The 21,529-nt window shown below is 45.1% G+C and overlaps 1 protein-coding gene across 1 annotated transcript in view; it reads left to right on the top strand.

Moving 5' to 3' along the window:
• Positions 1–937: 937 nt before the first annotated feature.
• Positions 938–21,529, top strand: part of sema5a (sema domain, seven thrombospondin repeats (type 1 and type 1-like), transmembrane domain (TM) and short cytoplasmic domain, (semaphorin) 5A) — a 114,660-nt gene continuing 94,068 nt past the window's right edge. The window contains exon 1 of the mRNA XM_031583958.2: positions 938–1,429. The gene's annotated coding sequence lies outside the window, so the exon portion shown is untranslated. The remainder of the gene's footprint in view (positions 1,430–21,529) is intronic.

Genomic DNA, 21,529 nt, shown 5'->3' with positions numbered 1-21,529 from the left:
CTCCAGCTGTTATACGTCTGTTGGCCTTTTATGACGGTGTGACATTTTGCTTCGGTGTTTTAGTTAGAAATATGGTGGGCTCTCCAAATGGCTTTTCATGGAGGGCGAAGAAATTGTACCCACACATTTCCTAGATCAATGCAGGGACTGTTGGGGAGAAGCCACTCGAAATTTAAATTCCGATTAACTTTCTGCTTTGTAGGAGGCTCGCCTGTTTATGGCATGAACCTGATTTGAATTCAGATGGCGATAAGAGCACTAGAGAAGAACATAAGCGAAACATTCTAATGACTGGACATGCACTGGACACACACATGAAAACTGAAGGACGCAAATACAGTCCCTGCCACCAGAATACCAGATCCCACACACATTATAAAATAATCCCAACATGGAATATATTGACATTGTTTATTGATGCACAGTGTCAATTTATGTTTTCCAGTTTTACGCATCATGTTTTGTTGGGTTTTAATGTGAACTCGAAGTAAAAAAAAAAAATGTTTTTAAGAACAAAGTATCTGTTAAAATAATCAACGTTTCTCGTTTCAACCTGTTCAAAAATCAACGTTTCACATTCAAGGGTTTGGTGGTAGACTAAATCGAATGCATTCTAGAAGTGTGTATGAGAGAGAGTAATACTGCCACTTCTACAATGTAGAGGTTAATAATAAAATTATAATAGGTAAGTTATTGATTTGTTTCTTCAATGCGTTAAATTAAAGGTAGGCTATGTAACTTGTCGCTCTCTGAGCTACTGAGCCCATATTAACATGTAATTCACAAGCTATTAGTGAGCTACTTGTGATAATATACACCCAACTGGCGCGGACAAAGAGGTAGTTGTATTGCAAATTAATTATTTCAGCACGTAGACGGGCATGCACCTCTGCCTTTCGTGTATGGTGACATCTCTTAATCCAGTGCCACGTCCTTTAGCGGAGCTCGCCTTGGAAGGGACCATTCACTGTCCGAGTCCATAGACGCGGCAAAGTGGGGGCGCAGTCTATTCCTCCTAAATCTGCCCGTACCAGCAGTGTCAGTTCGACGAGAGCTGAGTGAATTTCAGGTCTGCAAGACTGTGTACGCCTGGCTTCCGTCAAACTTTGGGTCTTTTACTCACGTTTCTACTCTGTGCACACAGTGACCGTGTCCTTTGTTTCGCTGTCAAGCAAAGCATCGGTTTCTCGTTACAAACCCTGTTTCAAGGAGACCGGGGGCAAAACACACCGGTCCAAGGGTAAGCTGTGAGTCCATTGCGATCTACCCGGGGACTGATACGGAGTAATTTGGCTGTCGATGTGGATAGCACAGAGAAACTGGAATTACTTTAACTTTATACTGAACTGCTTCATTGCATTTTCTGGCACTTGCTGATCTAAACCTTCGTTGCCGTTTGGAAAAAACTGGAATTTGGAGACTTTACCTGGTGAGTCTTCTGTTTTGTGGATAACTGAATGAAATAGGTTAGTTGTCCTCTGGAGGACTGGTCATTGTATACACCTGAACAAAATCTCTTGAACATGTTTGGCTGGCCCCGGAGTAGGATACAGCCTGCTACACAAAGTTTATTTGGTGTACTTAAGAATAATTGCATTCAAACGTATGTAAACAGTCGCCACGTGAAAATGCTGTATGTGAAATTATTTACTTAAATTTTTGCACTCAGTTTTGCGACTTGGTTTGGTCTATTTAGCCACAACAAAGCCGTTAGGAGCATTCTTTTCATATCTAGGTTTTCACAATAATTCTCTTGCTGAACATTGTGTAGATTACAGCGTGCAGATTCAGTTCAAGTATTATCCAAATGGTACTTGCCGCACGGTGGTGCTACCACAGTGACCATCGATGTGGATCTGTAACAATACCTGAGTGGTATGCGCTGCACAAAACTTCCTACAGCAATTTATTTACTTTCTATTAAATAAAACTATATTTTAAATATGTCATAGCATGCTACGGTCGTGGGACCTTTTCGTAACAGCATAAATAATTGTTTCATCGTGTTACTATTTGCGTATTTGTATCCATACCATGATCACATATTTAATATATGTATTTAATATAATTACCTAACAACACGGCTTCAGTCTTCAACACTTCAACACTTTTTAATCACTTGAATCAACATCTTGTCTTGCCATCAGTTTGAATTGTTTTACGGTGTTCAGCTATGTGACTGTGATGCTTCCATGCCTTGTATACTGTACATATTTTGTTGTTGTGGACAAAATATAGCGTACAGTTCAGAATAGACCTCATTATCTCATCAAATTATTTCAGAAGTTAGCATGGCCATGACTTAAAGAGAAGGGCTGCGCCAGTGCACAGACACTGACTGTCATAAAGTGTCTTTGTTGGCAAGTTGCGAGTGAAATGTTATGTACAGTTCTGTATGAGCCGCGAGTGGCGGAGACGAGAGCATCGGCGTCTTATCTTCACAGGAGGCTCTTTGCTCGGAGGCAACACAGCAGTGTTTAATGACTTTCCCTCAAATGCATTTCATAGTGTGTTCACACACAAGCATACACAGCAGTACTTAATGAGTTTTTCTCAAATGCATTTCATAGTGTCTTCACACACAAGCCTAAATGCCAAGAGGGATATCTGTTATGATACCTCATCACATCCCAGCTCTAAGTAGCTCTTAGTAGTGTGACCTACTGGAGGAGATTCTTCATTATTTTTCTTCACTGTTTTTTTCTTTTTGTCTTTGAGATAGCATTTCATATCAGGGCTTAAGCATCACGCTGTGCCACTCATGTGGCTAAATCTCTGTGTGGTTTATGGAAATCGGTGACCTTCCATCTGGCAGGTGAAATTATTTTGGACCCCTTTGTGTCTCTTTTGCAGAAAGCCATATTCAATTTAGGCTCTCTAAAGATATCATGGATCTTATTGTATATGTGAATACCCGCAGGGCTGATTGTGTATGGCATAGCAATGATCAGATTGGTTATCGTTCAGAGAAAGTGACTGCTTTATGTTAAAAAGACTCAGTGTTAGGCGAGGCAAGTTTATTTATAGCGCAATGTCACACATTTGTAATTCAAAGCGCAGTGTAGGCCTAAATATGAAATGCCATGGATCACACTGCAGATATAATAGCTGATTGTGGAGCATGTCTGGCTATGGTCTGTCTAGGACTCCTTAGCCTCTGGGAAAAGAGTCAAAATCACTTAAAGCACAGACTATTTTGGGGGAGTCAGAAATTAAATGTGTGTTTGCCTGCGTGTGCAAGCGGCCCTGTTTTGCTCGGAGCTCTATGTGTGTAAATAAAGAGAGAAATGTGCTGGATACGAAGGATGAAGGATACGTCCTGCCCTGGGAATACTGGCTCCGTGGCGGGGGTCTGTGAACTCCGGGATAAACATAGCCACAGGGCCACACTCTGGGAATTCTGGAACGAGATCGTCCTCACGGAGGAATGCTTGGGGTCTCTATGGTGACAGAAAGAGTGACAGGCTCATTGCTGACGACTGGCCTCGCGTCTATTTTTCTGTGGAGTTTAGTGCTGAGCCCTGGCTGGAATGCAGTTTTTTTTGCAGTAAAGTGGTTTGTGTGTGTGTGTGTGTCTGTGTGTGTGTGTGTGTGTGTGTGTGTGTGTGTATGTGTGTGTGCGTGTGTGTGTGTGTGGTGGGTGTGTATGTTTTTAAGGTTGATGGTATTCGAGCAATCTTTACGCTGTTTGAAGTCCTGTCAGGGTCTGATTGTGTGAAGTAACATTGTTATCCACTTGACTGTGGGTAATGATGTTGATTATCCAGCATCCATAGCTGAAATATAATATAGAAGCCTGAGGCATTATATGTGTTTTATGTCTTTTTTGACATTGAAGTTAATCAAAATATTGACAGGCTTCTCAGGATGAAGTCCATTGAACTGATTGAGGGAAATCCAGGCAGAAATTCCTGCGGTTGAGGAAAGATCTGTGAGATAAATATCTCTGTTTGTCAAACCTTCACTCCTTTCCAGTTTATTTTCAGTCCAATGTTTGTTTTTAGATTTATGCCACCTTCTATGTGCTGCGCTTTTGGCCTCTGCCTCTCTCTCTATATATTTATATATATATATAGTCGCTTTACCACCATCCACTCCTCTTGATGCCACTTCTGATATGAGTGGATGCTGTGCTCTATGAGCTACGGCACGGATAGGAGAGGACAGACTAAAGTGTCAAGGCAAGACGGTAGCTGCCAGTTTATTACCTCAGTAGACACATACAGCCTTCAGGGAAGAGTGTCTGACTAGGGAGAGAGGGAGGGAAGGAGACAGACAGAGAGAGAGAGAGAGAGAGAGAGAGAGAGAGAGAGAGAGAGAGGGATAGAGGGAGGAGGGGAGACACATTTACCCGCAGGCGTGTTTGTGGTTGTCTTAAGTAAAGCTCAGAAGCCTCTGTTTATGTGCAATAAAGAGTGCTCCCTCAACACTATTGTCATTCAAGGATATTGTGGCGTTGCCATGGCTACTGTATTGCCTTAGCCAATTGAAGTTTCCCTTTAGACACAATAGACAAGGAAGATGTTGGAGGAATGAAGCTAAATTAACGCCTGAAGACTTAGGTTGATTTACCATAACTACTTTAGACAGCGCCATAATAATGATTTAGGCTCAATTTATTTCGCAATTTGGAATGATGTGTAATTTGTTGACGGTTCATTGCACCTAAACCTGCATAGTAAATGTGTTATATATTTAAATTTGTTCTATGTGTTAACTTTAAGTAAAAAAGTGCCAATTGGATATTTCATAACTTAGATATGACTACCTGGACTGGAATGAAAGCCTGGAGCACATCTGGCCGATAAACACCAGATCAAGACGACACCAGATCGTCTGGGTTCCTATCTCCTCCGCGCACGTCACACCCCGGAAGACTGCGGGTGTTTGGGGTGGAGGGTGGGGGGGTCAGAGGGGATTACCCCGATGACTCCAGTGCTCGCCTCCACAGGCTGATGTGTGTGCTTAGCACTTACAAGCCGCAAAACCTCAATCCTGTCCTCCCAGAGGCTCTACAGCTCTACAGTCGCAGAGGTTATAAATACCACTCAGTCTGCAGTGGGAGAGGGCCATTAACAATCCCACCACTGAGCTAAACATGCTGTTGACTTAACAGAGCATATCCCTCTCCCTCACTCACTCCCTCACTCACTCACTCCCTCACTCACTCCATCACTCACTCACTCCCTCATTCACTCCATCACTCACTCACTCCCTCACTCACTCACTCCCTCATTCACTCCATCACTCATTCACTCACTCCCTCCCTCCCTCACTCACTCCCTCACTCACTCACTCACTCCCTCATTCACTCCCTCATTCACTCCCTCACTCACTCACTCCTTTTACAATCTACTTTTATTCCTTTTATCATGATTTTAGTAATCCAAGAAGCCTATTGGAACATCAGGTTCTGATACGATGGTGATCATTATTTTACTCCATGTATTGCTCTTGCTGCTTGCTTTTATTGATTTTATGTAAAGCACTTTGAACTGCAACTCTTGTACAAAATGTGCTATATAAATAAAGTCTTACTTACTTACTCACTCCATCACTCACTCACTCCCTCATTCACTCACTAACTCCCTCATTCACTCACTCCCTCACTCACTCACTCCCTCCCTCACTTCCTTCCTCCCTCATTCACTCCCTCATTCACTCACTTCCTCACTCACTCACTCACTCCCTCATTCACTCACTAACTCCCTCATTCACTCACTTCCTCACTCACTCACTCACTCACTCACTCACTCACTCACTCACTACCTCTCACATGAAACCAAAGATGCTCTTTAGTTTCTATTTGTGTTTAGAAATAGTTGTAGACAGTTTGGTGTATGTGTGGGTGTGTGTACCGGTAGCTCTCTCTCTCTCTCTCTGTCTCTCTTTCTATGTGTGTACAGTAGTGTGTGATGCTCTCTCTCTCTTACTCGCTCTCTCTGAGAGGTTGAGAGTGGTGCTCTCTCTTTCTCCATCTCTCTCTCTTTCTCTCTCCCTCTTCCTCCCTCCTGCTCTGTCTCCGTGGTCGTACGACTGTGTGTGTGTGTGTGTCTGTGTGTGTGTGAGATTGTTTAGAGTTTATGCATGTTTTCTTGTTCATCTGAGAGAGGGTTAGGAGTTGTACCTATCTCCCATGGTATGCGATGGTGTGATGCTCCTCAAACTTAGAGGTTCTGCCTGAACAGTGAGTCTGTGCATCTCTCCCCTGCCTCTGTCTCTCTCTCTCTCTTTCTTTCTCTCTCTCTCTCTCTCTCTCTGCACACCCCTCCTCTCGTCCTCTGGCTCATCAAGCCGCCACACATTTCAGTCCCTGCGATTGCACTGCGGCATTCACAGCAGCTTCGTGTGATTGCTTAACATGAGGCGTTTCTGTGACAGACCCATAAGTTCCTCTCAAACGCCTACAGTCAGGAGACACTGAAAGGACAGGTCCCATTATTCTCTGATGGCTCCGAGTAGACTTCTTTCTGTGTGTCACAGAGTGATTCTGTTGTGTGTCTGACTGTAAAGCTAATGGAAAGTCCAGTTTTAATCGATGCAATTTCCTGCAAGGCCATCTCACTCTCCAGGAATATCCTGTTGAGATGGAGGATTTGGTGAGGTTGTTTAATTTGAACTTCACCAGTGTGGCTTATTTTGATTTTGTGTGTCGCCAGTCGGTGGGGTCTTTTGATCCGCCAAATAACGTTTATCTTTGTAACTTGTAATCTCATGATCTTCAAACAAGCAAAGCTAATTTCCTCGCAATCTTAGACAAATTGAACATTCACATTTGACTCTCTTAGTTAACAGACTAATTATAAGCTTTGCTTATCATCCTGCTTTTGATGATTAGGCTTGAAGCAACAAGCACTCATGGGTAATAATGAGACTATGGCCAGATAAAAAAAAAAAAAAAACCTTTCTGTTGACATCGTTTGATAATACAAAACAAAGAGTCTGCAGTGAGGCGAGGCGTACTCTAGAAAGAAATATTTCTCCATCAGTCTCTGAGATAGCCATCTTTTTAGCTTTGATTAAAGAGGATCTGGGCTGCCATCTGAAGTGTTTTCATTTTGTGCGTTTAGGTTTTGAGAGAGTCCGCGGCTGTGCGTGTTGGGGCCTCTGGGAGGGTAAAGTTTGGATAGGTAACACTCAACGTTTCACTCTGGACTCTTTGTTTTGCTTCTTCATTTCCCCAGCCGCATTTCCCCAGCCGCGAACTCCATCCATCACTGCCTGCTGCCCATGTTCAGGGACTCCAGCACAGAGATAGAGGGAGGTTGGGAGGGGGGAGAAGGGATATTTGGTATAAGACCTGTGCGTGTGTGTGTGTGTGTGTGTGTGTGTGTGTGTGTATGTGTTTGTGTGTGTGTGTGTGTGCGCGCGCATGTACTTGTGTGTGTGTGTGTGCGCATGTATATGTGTGTGTGTGCATATGTGTATCTGTGTGTGTGTGTGTGTGTGTGCGTGTGTGTGTGTGTGTGGTGTGTGGTGTGTGTGTGTGTGTGTGTGTGTGTGTGTGTGTGTGCGCAGTTTGTAGATTGATTCCACCTACCACTGCACATATACCCCTGTGAGGGATATGGTTTTGCCCCCCATCAGAACTCCTTAATGAGCTGGGATGCTTGGCAGGTGGTCCGTCATAAAAAAAAATCTGTCTTGTTCCAACACTGCTTGCGCTTCACACTGCCGGCCCAGACACACTTCCTGTGAGTCATCCTGTTTATTAGTGTGTGTCATGTCCTGGGCTACACTCACACACACAGACACACACACACACACACACACACACACACACTCTCTCTCTCTCTCTCTCTCACACACACACACACACACAGCATTGTGTCAGTTTCGCAGAGGTGTGCATAAGGTGCTGAGCAGTCAGCCCCTAAGTCTCCAAAACCACATGTTGTTATTGTTATTCCTCACTGTGTTGAGTCGAGATCTGCCAAGGTGTGTGTGGTGTGTGTGTGTTGTGTGGTGTGTGTGTGTGTGTGTGTGCTTGTGTCTGTGTGTGTGCATGTGTGTGTGTGTGGCATCGGTGTGGTTCAGAGAGAGTGTGTGTGTGCCTTTCTGCTCTTGAGTAGATCGGCATCGACAGGCTCCAAGGTGAGCATGTTTACACAGTAATCTGGATTTGAGGCATGTTTACGGTGGACACAGAGCTTGGGTTTAAGTATATACGTATTTGGTGTGTGCGAGAGAGAGAGAGAGAGAGAGAGAGGGAGAGAGACATGGATAGATAGAAATAGAGACATGGATAGGGAGAGAGAGAGAGAGAGAGAGAGAGAGAGAGAGAGAGAGAGAGAGAGAGAGAGAGAGAGAGAGAGAGAGACGATTTTTCCGTCTATATGACCTCTGCTTTAGTGAGACGTCCTGGGACGTCGAGTCTGTCTTGACAGGTGAACAGGTGGGAACCCCAGAGCAAAGTAAAGACAATAAACTCTTTCCCACATACTCTGTGCCTCACCTTGTAAACCTGTGAGTCTTCCATTATTCTATCCACCTCTGAGTACTCTATGATCATTCAACCAGTTTAAAGTGAATGCTTTCAATACATGATGGATGTATGGACCTCACACATCAGCTAAATGAAACAATAGCCTATTGTCTGACTATTCCTCCAATTCTCGGATGTTTATGTTGCTGGTCCTGTTTGAAATCAAATCAGACAAACACAACACCAAACACAGAAGTGCCTACATGAGAACCCATCTGACTAGATGCACTACTTCCAACGTTTTTTCCAGAGAAGCTTTAATTCTGAAAGAGCAGACCACTCACAGATCAATGCAGATCCTTCTAAGCCCTCTCATGTAATGCTCTTTGCCGTTCCTCCGCGGCCGTCTGGCCGAGCGATGGAGTGATGTTACTATGTATGGTGCACTTAAAAGCACATGGTGATTGACTACTTAGGAGCGGATGATTGGCCTTTTCTTACCAAGCCGGGGCTCATTCTGAGGAGGGGATCACTGTGAGATTTACTCTTTGGAGAGACAGGATCCATTCATATTTAAAGCCTGGAAATTGTTTTCCAGCGGGCAAATGGAAAGTGTGTGTGTGTGTGTGTCTGTGTGTGTGTGTGTGTGTGTGTGTGTGTGTGTGTCAGAAATGCAGCAAAATCCTCCCTACTCAGGCTGGCCGACTGACGGCAGGGGTGTGTGAAACGGAGGAAGTGTTCAGTGTACGGCGTTGGGCTTGAGTCGGATGTGTTCGCTGGTGCTGCTGACACGAACAATCTCCTGCCCGCAGAGAGCGGAGCCACAATGAAGCCAGATAAATCACTGAATATTTATAGAAAGCATATTTATGTTTATTTCACATTGCTTCCCTACTGTCCTCTGCCTGTTTTATTAGCCCCGCGGAGGTCACTGGGATGGATTAAATGGAGGGAAGGGAAGGGAAGGGAAGGGAGGATGAGGTCAGGTTGTTTTTGTTTGCATGGGGTGGGGTTAGCTGTTGGCAGGAGATCAGATGGGAGGGGGTGAGGCTGGACCGCTGGAGTGCTATCAAGAAGTGCGGTGCGATTTTGTTTTTATGAGATTCACCTTAACGGCGAGCGATGATGTGAGAGCTGCACCCCGTTGTACCCACCGAAAGTAAATAGCACAAGGATGGCCCACTCGAGTGAAAAATTTCACATCGACCTCACGGTGCTTCCCTGCGCAGCTGCCAAAAAGAAGAGCTCTCCATGGCACGGCAGGCCCCGTGACAGAAAAACAGCTCCCACAAGAGCGACCATGCTGAACAACACAGCGTGTGGCCAATAGGCTAGTTTCTCTCATTAGTGTTTTGTCGATGGCGTACAGCAGCAGTGAGAAGGGTTATAACCTAAGACAGGTCGTGAGGGGGAGATTATCTGTTGTTGTGCTGTAGATCCAGTGTAGTTCTGACACTCTCAGTGTTTTCTGCCCATTGTTTCATGTTGTGCGTGTGTGTGTGTGTGTATGTGTTATGTGTGTGTTGTTGGTGTGTGTGTGTGTGTGTGTGTGTGTGTGTGTGTGTGTGTGTGTGTGTTGTGTGTTGTGTGTTTGTGTGTTTTTGTGTGATAAGTGTGTGTGTATGTATGAGTGTGTGTGTGTGTGTGTGTGTGTCAGAGTATGTGTGTATGTGCGTGTGTGAAGGGGGTATTCTTACAGTGTTTCCTTCTAATTGTTATTTTTTGTTTGTGTGTATGTGTGTGTGTGTGGGTGTGTGTGTGTGTGTGTGTATGAGTGGGTGTGTGTGTGTGTATGAGTGTGTTTGTGTGTGTGTGTGTATAAGTGTGTGTGTATGTATGAGTGTGTGTGTGTGTGTGTGTGTAAGATGTGTGTGGGGGGGTGGAATTTGTTAAAGCGTAATCCGAGAGGGCTCACATAACCACTTTGAATGGTTTCACAAGCGACAAAAGGCTTTTTTTCTGTTCAGGAGCGTTGTCTCTGTTACAGCCACCTCCACCTGGCTCCCGCGCACACAGACCTGCTCTCTCCCGCCTAGGGTTTGCCCGACTCCCCGTGGAGAATGGCGAGGGCTAGCTGTTCATTAGCTATGAAGTGGAAATGAAGCGCGGCGCTTTAAACAATTACTAGAGCCAAACATGTTTCTCTCGTCCCAGGGGAGAGAGGATGAAACGCCATTGGGTCTGTGTGACCGCTGACTGTTTGAAGGAGCCTCAGTAGACCCTCGGGTGTTTGACACGTCTCATTCATTCATTCATTCATTCATTCATTCATTCTTTCATTCATTCATTCATTCATTCATTCATTCATTCACTCACTCATTTATTCATTCATTCTTTCTTTCACTCACTCACTCACTCATTCAGCCAGTCAGACAGCCAGTCACAGTGATGAAACACAATGGGGTTAGATATCTTCTACATCTTGTAATAAGTAAGTGGAATAAGTAAGTTTTATACCTGAAAGTCGTTTGAGAAAATGTGTGCTTTCTTACAGATCTCTATCTCTCTAACTCTGCTCCATAACGAGAGCTACTTGCTCATAAAAGAGACTAATGTGTGAACCCACAGACAGTTCCCCTCTTTTCAAATAATTGCCGGCTGTGCTGAACAATCGCACCCTTGTAATAGGGCCTCCATAGTGTGCCTAACCTGAACCATGTGTTTCCAGTGTTTTGGGAAAGGTAAATACAACCTATTAATTAGGAAGAGCTATTTGGATAATAAGGGGGGGGTTCTTTTTTTTGCTCATAAGAGCTCCTTTTCTTCTGAGTCTGCATTAGCAGGAATGTTTCCTTGCAACAATTAGGGAAACAGATATGGGGTTTCTGCTTTTGGGAACAGAATCCATTTACCAGGTCTGCCCCCCCACACACACACACACCCATGCACACACCCATACACGTGCACACACACACACACACCACACACACACCCACACCCATACACACACACACACACACACACACACACACTTCTCTTTGTCTTACATGTGTCCTCAGGCGGGACGTGTGTTGTGCTTACACACACCTCCCCCCTCCAGGAAAGAAGGAGCCAGTATTGAGCAGTCCTTGCTAATTTAAGGATGGAGGTGTTGGCCGTAATCTGGCCAAAGAGGCCTACGCTAGGCTGAGCCACCTGTATACCACATGTGGCTGCGCTGGTGAAGGCCTGCTAGAAAGGAACTGAGAGAAGGAAACTAGCCACGGGCCCCATCTACTCTATTTCTATGCATTAAATGAGTATTTCTACAAATTCAATTAGTATTTATAGTATTAAATGAGTATTTATATGTACAGTAGTTCTGATGTTTTTATCACTGCCGTATGATTTAATATCACACCTTCAAAGTACCTGCAGTAATAACTCTTTGTCTTTGGACACCCAGACACCCATGACGCCCTTATTCCAAGTATGGTGTGGATGACAGCGATGTATAGCTAAGTATGTATAAAAGTCGACGTACACAAGTTTTGTGTTTTTTAGCTCACGTGAGAATGTGGAATTACCCACACGGTCTGCACCTGTGTATGTTTGTGTTTATCCATGGGCTGTTTAGCAAATGGATGCTCTTAAATTAACGCTTGTTGAGTCTGAGTCAACCTCCGTCAATTTGCCCAATTTGGGGGAGATTACATGAGCTCACTGAGGAAGCTTCATGGGTAATTTCACTCTAACAGGGGTCCTTGTTTGTTCGATTGGCCTGAACGAGAATGTGTCAGAAGCAAAGGTACGGTTTACTGAATCTTACGGCCTCCTCCCCCCCCAAAAAGCAGTATGGCTTCACTGTGAGTGTTGTTCATTAACACCTCAAATAGGAACACTTATTCTACTACATTAGTCAGCAGCATTCACCGTTCCTGCCAGTTATCCACGATAGAGTTCATAACATTCCTTCAGGGAACATTCAGCGCTCGTCTGTGTGTTTTCTAAGGTGTTTTTAAGGTTGAAAAAGCCCGTGCTTTGGCTGGCGTGTGTGCAGGGACTCCCTCCGTACTTAGGCAGACCCTCTTGCTTATCCAGCTGCAGTGGGCCACCACTCGCCTGCTCTCTCCACATGGCTGTTTTTTCTTCGCCGATTCAATTACCATTGTGGAAGATGTGAGGGGGCCACAATGTTATGGCATGTGGTGTGTGTTATTTATGGAGATCCCAGGTGCTCTTTATAGCAGCTGAACACACCCACCGGCCACCATCTTTCCTCGTTTTTGTTCCCCTCCTGTAGTGTGTGTGTGTGTGTGTGTGTGTGTGTGTGTGTGTGTGTGTGTGTGTGTGTGTGTGTGTGTGTGTGTGTGTGTGTGTGTGTGTGTGTGTGTGTGTGTGATCGTTTGTGTGGGTTGGGGTGGATATGAGGGTATGAATGGAGGGTTGTGTGTGTGTGTGTGTGTGTGTGTGTGTGTGTGTGTGTGTGTGTGTGTGTCAGATCAGTGTGTTGGTCTGTATGTGTGTGTGTGTGGTATTTATATGAGTGAGGAATGTGTGTTTCTGTTTTTAAGCCAGACAGTAACTTACTGTATCCGATAACCAGGAGCCAAAACATCTTTCAGTGCATCATATGCTAAATCCAGCAGGTGAGAACAGGACTTAAATCTGCTCAGATCTGGATATCAGCTCCAAACAGATTTAGAGCAGTGCATTAGGTCTCTGAACCTATCCATCATGCGTCTCTGTCTGTGCTCTCACGAACCAAGCGCTGGCTAAGAATAACGTTGCTGTCAAAAAAATGCCACTGTAATTTTGTAACACTCTACCGGTGTAATATCTCAGCCCCGCATGGCAGAGTTTGACATTCCTGCTCTGTGAGTTTGTCTTCTCTTATTTGAGAAACTTGGCAGTGTTTGTCAGCCCAGTCAGATGCGCCAGGCACGCCACTGACCACGGTGTTCCTGCTACGTGGGACCTCTACTCTAAATAGAGCCTCTCGCTCCGTCACGCAAACCCGACCTGGCCTCCTAAAACGAAACTAAAACGAGAAAAAAATAAACGAAATGAAAAAGCACAGCTGCTGTGAACAAAACAAAGTGTCAAAGACATACTCACGGGTGTGTATGTGTGTGTGTGTGTGTGTGTGTGTGTGTGTGTGTGTGTTTGTGTGTGTGTGTGTGTGTGTGTGTGTGTGTGTGTGTGTGTGTGTGTGTGTGTGTGTGTGTGTGTGTGTGTGTGTGTGTGTGTGTGTGTGTGTGTGTAAGGGGGTTGTTGAGGATTGGTTATCTGTGTGTGTGTGTATTTGTAACTCCTCTTGGGCGGCCCCTCGTTGTTTACAAACACAGAGGAGAGTTTGAGTTCGCTCGAAAGAAGCTTCTCGGCTTGAGACAGCTGCTCTCACTTTGAGAGGCCCGTGCCGATGAAGCGCTCTGTTTGTCTAGGTACAGGGTATACATTCAACATCAAAAGAGCCCTGCAGCTTTGAGCTGAAGAGCAGCAAGGTCAACGAGACGGTCCACGGCCTGCTAATAAAGCGATAGGAGGAGGAGGAGAAGGAGGAGGAGGAGGAGGAGGTGGAGGAGGCTTGAGTGTGTTTATGGGGTAATGAAGGGGCGGTAATCTAGGTCAGGCAGTAAATCTGGGAGGTAACTAGTCGCTGCTGATGAGGAGAGGAGATGGTGTTATGGAAAAAAAAACCAGGGTGGAAATAAAATGAAATGTAAATTGAGATGGTTACACCCTCGGTGAGGAGGAGAGGGCAGATGATGAGGGGGCCTAAAATAGAGAGGGAATGATTGCAACAGAGTTAACAGAGATGGGGAACAGGCTTTGAAGTAAACACATCAAAGAAGAGGCTGATGGGGGGAGGTCAGTCGGCAGCGTCGGAGAGAATGAGGCTGTGGAGAGAAGAGCTCGGTCGACATTCAGACACGCTGGCCCAGCGCTCACCCAGATAATGCTGCTGTCTCTGGCCCGGATGTGGCCCGGATGTAGCCCGTATCGGCTGAGGGACTATGAATGAGGGCCAGATCAGGCCAAGAAGGGTATGCAGTCTGGACACATATTATATATGTGTGTGTGTGTGTTCCTTATGAATTATGACAGAGTCGCTGAAGAGTCACTCTGAGGTGGTATTGTTTGCTGCAGGGTGTTTTTGTTTGTGGGAGTCTGGTGGTGGTAATGGGGGGTTTCAGTGTGGTGAAAACAGCCCTAGAGGATGGGGGGGGGGGGGGGGGGGGTGTGTGGGTGTGGGGGGGGGGGAATTGTGGAATTTCCCCTCGGCTCAATTAACCCACTAAAACCGTCAGTTACTCACACCTGGTCTGTTTCGCCGCTACTTCCCTCCTTGCGAAACCCACACCCCTCACCGTGCCCTCTGACCCTGATTACAGGGGATACAACACCGCCTTTCTTCTGATCAAAAAATGTCCCTTTCCTCCGCTGCCTTACATTATAGACCTTTCATTTGGTAAACTATATGTATGGTGTGAATAAACAGGTGTTAACACCTCACGCTAGTGTTCATACAGGCCTGAGGTCAGTTCAGATCTAACACTGTAATTAGTGCATTTCACGCTCACTGCTTTAGGAGAGATTAAAGTCTACTTCTCTGATTCTTTGCAACTGTCCTTCTTTTCCAACACACATCAGTGTATTGAAAGTTAATGATCAAGTCAAAGCTGTGTTTTTTTTTACTTTATTATTTATTCAGCTATTGTAGGAGGAAAGAAAATTATACATGGCCTGATTTAGAGCCGTGTATAGTTACATCAAAAAGAACTGCGAGGGCAAAGAGATGGTAGATATTCTTACTTACGTGGGTTTCATTTCATATCGCATATCACTCAGATTCTTTCAAGTCTTTTGTTATATTTCACACCCTAAACACATCACACAGGCCTGACCAACGGTGTCCATGTTAACTGTAGATATCACAAACCCGTGGGCATTTGGCCGTTGTTTATTTGGGAAATTATCATTTTTGGTCCAAGCTGGTTTGATGTATAGCCGAGATCAATAGTGATCTCGGATCAAATGTGCCAATTACATTATTTTCTCACAGCCATTAAAGCACAGTTTTAATTATATCCTAAAGTCTGAAAGTGTACAAATGAGTGTAAAAGTGAAGTCCCTACCCCTTGTGTCCTCAGTGTGCTTATTGAACGGCGTACAGTAGATTAAAGCGCAAGTGTTTCCTGCCAGTCTGATGGTTTCAGGCAATTGTAAAATTGATTAGGAATAATCGAGCCCGACGGGGGGAAGGGCAGGGATGCAGTTTTGGTGACGCGTGATTATAACGAGACGCAGTGAGAAGCGCTCGGAGCAAACGCATGAGTAATGAGATGTTGCGTGGTGTTTGTGCTCCCCTTTCATCTCCTCGCCCATGTATCCCAGACTTTTGCTTATAATGAATGAGCAGCGGTTTGGCGAAGCCTTTCTGCTATTACCTATGAAACAAGCTACCTGACAAAAGAAGTTTCCCATGTAGACCGTGCGGGATTAGTGAAACACTGCAGCATCTCCTCCAGGCCGTTGCAGACAACAACAGTGTGTCTTCAGAAGGGAAGAGTTTTCTTCAAGTTCAGTTCAGACTCCTGGTCACACATCAGAGTGAGTGTCCCTGAGCAAAACACTTAATATAGTTTTTTTTTTAAATGAAATGTCTTCAATACAAGACAGTGGTGTTGAGGTGATTTAAGTTCTTTAGCTTTTGAAATCAAGTCTTGAGTGCACCTTGTGGTTCAGTTCATTTTTAAGACTCCTGGTCGCATGTCACAGCATCTCTAAGCAAAGACACTACGTTTTTAAAATGAAACCTTTCGAACACGTTGGGTAGGATGAAATTATTAATAAGGACAAATATAGGCCTGTCGCGTTTATAATCAAGTAGCGTGTGCGTGCTGTCCAGTTCAGTTCATTTGAGACTCCTGGGTGTACATTAGAGTGTCCTTCAGGAATACACTTAATCCCCCCTCAACAGTCTTTCAGAGCAGAGTAGAGCTGGAGAGGTCTGTGTACTCTCTGAGTACAAAAGCTCTGTTTAACTACAATCCACAAAAGAAATCCCTACTGTGACAAAAAAAGGCTTTCAAGGCCAGAAGTGTTGAAGAAATGAGCTTAAGTATAATTACAAATAGCGGAAGAAGTCTGAGATGAGTTGTACAAAGAACCATTAATCAGTGGGTTCTGAGGGGAAAAAAACAAGTCAAGAGGGATTGGTCGACAGAGCCATGCCAGGTTCTTATCCCCTGACAGCTCTAGGTCAGCGGGTCTTGAGAGAGCGTTGTACGGCATGGGAGCCACTAAACACACACACACAAACACACACACACACACACACACACACACACACACACACACACACACACACACTCACACGCCACAAACGCAGAGCTTCGCCCTCTAGGACCAAAGGCCTGCTTGTACTTACCAGCAGGTGAAAATGAGATGTAGCAGACCACTGACCTTGGCCTTGCCCATTCACACAAACACACACACACTCTCTCTCTCTGTCTCACGCACACACACACACACACACACACACACACACATCTCTTGGGTTTGCTCCCGCACTGAGTCAAGGTTATTTTCAGCAACAGTTTCCATATAATTGTAGCGATGACACAGAGAAGTGATGACCCATCCCCAGCGCTGGCCAGCCGTTTGTGCTGATTAGAAGGTTGCTTTGTCCTGGCTACAGCAGTATGATCTTCAGTAGCACTGGCAACTTCACATCATCCTTTGGCAATGCATAAAGTCTTTTTTATTATGCTGTTTACTGAGAGAGAGAGAGAGAGAGAGAGAGAGAGAGAGAGAGAGATAGAGAGAGCAGATGTGTGGAGAGGGACTTTAGACCTTACTGTAGGAGTGCAAACCTTCAGTTTCAATAATACCTTAATTGGTATGCTTCTGCTTTAGAATTTGGTTTTTTAATGGGTTGATTTTCAAAGACACTGCACAAATAATCGGATTTCTTTGCCTCCCTTCTAGAATGTAAATAAGCTTATTATGCAGCATTTCAAAAGGCATAAGCAGACCTCGTGAGGATCTGACAAGTAATTGAAACCTTTTTTTCCTTATTTTAAAAAGGCGCATACGTGTGTGAGGGCTTATAAACAGGCCGCACCAGTTTAATGAAGATATGTGGACAGTTTACGGAAGAACGTAGAAGGTCAAACTGCCAGGTCTGAATAATGAGCGAAGAAGCCCAAGAGCACAGCAACACAAAGCTGCTGAGACGCGTGTGAGAACTGGTCCCCTTCTCGACGCTCTACCCCATCACTGTTTTTAGGCCAGCAGGACCACGCAAGTAGCAATTTTGCTCATATGGGCAAAGCCGCTTTCTAAATAGACAGTTGAAAAACACCATGAAGGAAGAAAAAACACCATGTAGAGAGAGATAGAGAGAGAGAGAGAGAGAGAGAGAGAGACAGAGAGAGATGGAGGGAGAGGGAGAGAGAGAGAGAGAAGACCATGAAGAAAGAAAAAAAGACACGATGCAGAAAGATAGAGCGAGAGAGAGAAAATGGCATGAAGAGAAAAAGAAACATGAGAAACCCGCCATTTATGGGTCTGGTTGGGGCGTGATGAGTTGCCGGGGGATACGGCTGGCTTCCACTTCTGTCACGGCTGCAGGACAGGAGCTGTGTGGTTGAAGTTGGCCCTGCCCTACATACACACACACACACCACACACACACACACACACACACACACACACACACACACACACACACACACACACACATCCAGACACTCACTCAAACAAAAGATGTATCATGACTGACATACACAAACACACAATCACACACACACAGTCACACACACACACACACACACACACACACACACACACACATCCAGACAGTCACTCAACCAAAATGTCATCATGACTGACATACACCAAACACAAATCACCACACACACACACACAACACCACAACACACAATCACACACACACACACCACACACACACACACAACACATCAAGCACAACACATACCGTACACACACTTTCATATACACACATGAGGCGTCCCGTCCCGGTAGTCAAACCCTGCGGCTGAGCCTGGTCTCATTACCTTAGCCTGCCTGTGCTGCTCCCTCCCTGAGCCATTGTGTGTGGACGTCTGTCTCTCTGCCTCTGTCTCTGTCTCTGCTTTACGGGGCCAGTTACAACCCATACGCCTGTGATTAATTGCTTTCACTGGGGCCAGCTAATTATTTATGCTCCCACCCACAGCATGGCTTAAGACCGCCGTCTATGGGGGCGAGGGGAAGGGGTCCCCCCCCCGCTCCGCCACTGGTACTGCCGCTGGTGCCTTGGCGGTGATTGGGCTGGGGGTGTCGGAGCCGCTTTTGGGTTTAATTATATGTTGGTCGAGCGTGTTGGCTTGTTATTATAGATCCTCCGTGCTTCGACAGCAGGCGAGGTAGATTTATTCGCAGGCGTTACGGGTTGGCGGCGATTCCTGCTTGGATGAGTATGTTCAGTAGGCTGATTGATTGCCAGTCTCACCGCTGTGGTTGAAAACCGTCAAAAGATTTATCATAAAATTTTTCCCCCTCTCCCTCTCTCCCTCACTGTCTCTCTCTCCCCCTCTCTCTGTTGCAGATGTGTTTGAAGTTGAACTGCTCAGACTAGCTTTGAATCTGATCTGAGGTGCTATAATTGACTTTTGCTGCCTGTCATATTCCAAAAGATTATCTTTGTTTATAATCTAACGCCAGACACTAAGACTGAGGTAGTGCAGGGATTTCACTCAACAGTTTTTTTTTTTGCTCTTATGGAGATGTAGTGACACGTTTCAAAAAATTAATTTCTTGATAACATGCCCCCAGTTTTCCCTTTCAAGATTTGTGCTTCCAATTTCCAATTCTCTGGACTAGCTTAGGCAAAGAGCTGCCTTGCCTCTCAGTGACAAAACCACGCTCCCTATTTGAGGTCCAAAAGTCCCACTAGTTCACCAGAAAAGGAAGCTCCACTGATTACTTCTGTCCTCTCTCTGTCTGTCTCAGAGGACCACCTTACCTGCACACAGCTGGGGACAGTTACAGTGTCCTATAGACCTGCATACAGCTGGGGACAGTTACAGTGTCATCAAATATGCTACATACTGCTTTCGCTGCTCATGTTCATAGTCTTCTACTGCATATATCTTATATTCATTACCACTGTTATACTGTCCATACTGTTCATACTGCATATATCTAATTTATTTATATATTACCACTCTACATATGTACATACTCTGCACTTTACTGCTTTTTTTGCACTTCTGGTTAGATGGTAGACTGCATTTCGTTGTCTCAGTACTTATACTCTGTGCAATGACAATAAAGTTGAATCTAATCTAATATAATATAGACCTGCATACAGCTGGGGACAGTTACAGTGTCCTATAGACCTGCATACAGCTGGGGACAGTTACAGTGGCCTATAGACCTTCATACAGCTGGGGACAGTTACAGTGTCCTATAGACCTGCATACAGCTGGGGACAGTTACAGTGGCCTATAGACCTTCATACAGCTGGGGACAGTTACAGTGGCCTATATACCTTCATACAGCTGGGGACAGTTACAGTGTCCTATAGAGCCCTATCATAGCATATGGTGGCCAAGCGTGTTATTAAACTCCTAAGCATGTCAGACGTTCTCTGGAACGGGCATCAGGGCCCTTAACACTTGGTTTCCAGGTGTGTGTGGGAAGGTTAAATAATGCCTCCTAGTGTTTACTGGGAGAAATATATATCATCCCACACTATTCACGAAGTAAATAGCTGCTATATTGGAAGCGTTCAGAGACTGGATCAATCGACATGTTTTTACAAGCTTATTTCATTCCTTTCTGATGTTTTATCTGCGTAGTGCATCCCAGACAGGAACATGAGAGTACTATCAGTGGAAAGGCAGGTTTGATGTGTCTATTTCGGGGGAGGTTAAATTGGCTGAAATTGAATTGATGAGGGGCTTAAAAGAGTGAGTGTGTGCGTTAAATTTGCACAGATCTGTCATGGTGCGGATCAGCCTAAGTGGTGCTGTCTTTGTGTGATCGTCTCTTCGGCGACTTCCTTCCGGAAGTGTCTGATATCAGAGAAAGCCAGCGCCTTTGAAGTGCCAAAAGTGCTGACATGTCTACAGTATTTCAGCATTACTGCGTCTCTGAAAAAAAGGAACCCTGCTACACATGGAAGAAATGGCCTCGCGGAGACTCTCATGATTGCTGAATCCGCCCACAAAAAGGGAAATGGTTTATTCCTCCTGGATCAATAAGCGGGAAGATTTTAGCCATAAAATGCCTCGGCCCGAAAACCAATATAAAATTGTTCGGTTATTGCTCGGGTCTGGAGGCTTTATCTGCCAGGAACCGGTGCTACAGATGATCGAACAGGACAGCCCGGGAATATGTGCTGTGTTATTGTAGTTTGGTCACTGGGCCTGGTTTGGCACTTGACACAGAAGCTGCTGAACCCTTCCTGTCTTACCTCAGACCGAAGCCAGAGGGACTATCCCAGGGCATGAGATATTGTGACAGTCATCCTTTTTTTGTTTGTTTGTTTTTTTTTGCTTTTTCCTTTGTTTCATTACATGAAACCAAGTCAGTGACACAGAGCAGGGTATTAAGGTTTAGCCCCGAGAACAAAGCTGATGTGCCAACACCAGTATTTTAAAGCCCATATCTGTAAGAGAGCGAGACATTTACCTGTGTGTGTGTGTGTGTCCGTTTGTGTGTGTGTGTGTGTGTGTTTGCTGGGGGGTGTAGACTGGATGCCAGACTTCAGTTGAAACCAAGCTGTGGCAACAAGCACACACACCATAGGTGAAATTGCAGCGTCTCTATAATCACTGTCATTACGAATCAGACGCCTGTTGTCAGCTAATCCACCGAAACACACGAGAGTGATAATGAGGCGTCAAGCCGCTGGTGTGAGCGCTCAGCTATAAAAAAGAAGCCCTGTAATCTTAGTGTTTACAGTCCTGCCCCCAGGTGGCATGCATCGTGTTTTTAACTTTGACCTGGATTTTTCAAAGTAGACTACTCCGCTCCCATACTAACAGACTATTTATTCGAAAGGCTATGCGCTCAGGTCATGTTTGTTGTTTATCGATAACTTATGGCGGAGAGTTTGCGCCGGTGCATCTCTGTCTTGTCCTTGAAGGCGTTGAGAAAGCGGCCGAC

The sequence above is a fragment of the Clupea harengus genome, chromosome 17, assembly GCF_900700415.2.
Source record: "Clupea harengus chromosome 17, Ch_v2.0.2, whole genome shotgun sequence".
NCBI lineage: Eukaryota > Metazoa > Chordata > Actinopteri > Clupeiformes > Clupeidae > Clupea > Clupea harengus.
The sequence above is the reverse complement of the archived record's forward strand: the minus strand, read 5'-3'. Positions and strand labels throughout refer to the sequence as shown.